Below are 2,194 nucleotides of genomic sequence, written 5' to 3'. Positions count from 1 at the left end.
AATTTTCTTGAAGAGATCCCTAGTCTTTCCCATTCTCTTGTTTTCCTCTATTTCTTTGCATTGATTGCTGAAGAAGGCTTTCTTATCTCTTCTTGCTATTCTTTGGAACTCTGCATTCAGATGTTTATATCTTTCCTTTTCTCCTTTGCTTTTCACTTCTCTTCTTTTCACAGCTATTTGTAAGGCCTCCCCAGACAGCCATTTTGCTTTTTTGCATTTCTTTTCCATGGGGATGGTCTTGATCCCTGTCTCCTGTACAGTGTCACGAACCTCATTCCATAGTTCATCAGGCACTCTATCTATCAGATCTAGGCCCTTAAATCTATTTCTCACTTTCACTGTATAATCATAAGGGATTTGATTTAGGTCATACCTGAATGGTCTAGTGGTTTTCCCTACTTTCTTCAATTTCAGTCTGAATTTGGCAATAAGGAGTTCATGGTCTGAGCCACAGTCAGCTCCTGGTCTTGTTTTTGCTGACTGTATAGAGCTTCTCCATCTTTGGCTGCAAAGAATATAATCAATCTGATTTCGGTGTTGACCATCTGGTGATGTCCATGTATAGAGTCTTCTCTTGTGTTGTTGGAAGAGAGTGTTTTCTATGACCAGTGCATTTTCTTGGCAAAACTCTATTAGTCTTTTCCCTGCTTCATTCCGTATTCCAAGGCCAAATTTGCCTGTTACTCCAGGTGTTTCTTGACTTCCTACTTTTGCATTCCAGTCCCCTATAATGAAAAGGACATTTTTTGGGGTGTTAGTTCTAAAAGGTCTTGTAGGTCTTCATAGAACCATTCAACTTCAGCTTCTTCAGCATTACTGGTTGGAGCACAGACTTGGATTACTGTGATATTGAATGGTTTGCCTTGGAAATGAACAGAGATCATTCTGTCGTTTTTGAGATTGCACCTAAGTACTGCATTTCGGACTCTTTTGTTGACCATGATGGCCACTCCATTTCTTCTGAGGGATTCCTGCCCGCAGTAGTAGATATAATGATCATCTGAGTTAAATTCACCCATTCCAGCCCATTTCAGTTAGCTGATTCCTAGAATTTCGACATTCACTCTTGCCATCTCTTGTTTGACCACTTCCAATTTGCCTCGATTCATGGACCTGACATTCCAGGTTCCTATGCAATATTGCTCTTTACAGCATTGGACCTTGCTTCTATCACCAGTCACATCCACAGCTGGGTATTCTTTTTGCTTTGGCTCCATCCCTTCATTCTTTCTGGAGTTATTTCTCCACTGATCTCCAGTAGCATATTGGGCACCTACTGACCTGGGGAATTTCTCTTTCAGTATCCTATCATTTTGCCTTGTCATACTGTTCATGGGGTTCTCAAGGCAAGAATACTGAAGTGCTTTGCCATTCCCTTCTCTAGTGGACCACATTCTGTCAGATCTCTCCCCATGACCAGCCCGTCTTGGGTTGCCCCACAGGCATGGCTTAGTTTCATTGAGTTAGACAAGGCTGTGGTCCTAGTGTGATTAGATTGACTAGTTTCTGTGAGTATGGTTTCAGTGTGTTTGCCCTCTGATGCCCTCTTGCAACACCTACCATCTTACTTGGGTTTCTCTTACCTTGGGCGTGGGGTATCTCTTCACGGCTGCTCCAGCAAAGCACAGCCATTGCTCCTTACCTTACGAGGGGTATCTCCTCACCGCCGCCCTTCCTGACCTTCAACGTGGGATAGCTCCTCTAGGCCCTCCTGCACCCGCGCAGCCACGGCTCCTCGGGTGTGGGGTTGCTCCTCTCGTCACCATCCCTCCCTGCTGCCGTCCCTGACCTCGGACGTGGGGTAACTCCTCTCGTCGCCGCCCCTGACCTCAGACGCGGGGTAACTCCTCTCGTCATGAATCAAGGCAAATTGGAAGTGGTCAAACAGGAGATGGCAAGAGTGAACACAGACAATCTAGGAATCAGCGAACTAAAATAAGCAATAAGCAAGCTCCTTACTGCCAAATTTAGACTTAAATTGAAGAAAGTGGGGAAAACCACTAGACCATTCAGGTATGACCTAAATCAAATCCCTTATGATTATACAGTGGAAGTGAGAAATAGATTTAAGGGTCTAGATCTGATAGAGTGCCTGATGAACTATGGAATGAGGTTCGTGACACTGTACAGGAGACAGGGATCAAGACCATCCCCAAGAAAAAGAAATGCAAAAAAGCAAAATGGCTGTCTGAGG

The sequence above is a fragment of the Bison bison genome, unplaced genomic scaffold (genome assembly GCF_000754665.1).
Source record: "Bison bison bison isolate TAMUID 2011002044 unplaced genomic scaffold, Bison_UMD1.0 scf7180017864334, whole genome shotgun sequence".
NCBI classification, from domain to species: Eukaryota; Metazoa; Chordata; class Mammalia; order Artiodactyla; family Bovidae; genus Bison; species Bison bison.
Note: the sequence above shows the minus strand (reverse complement) of the source record.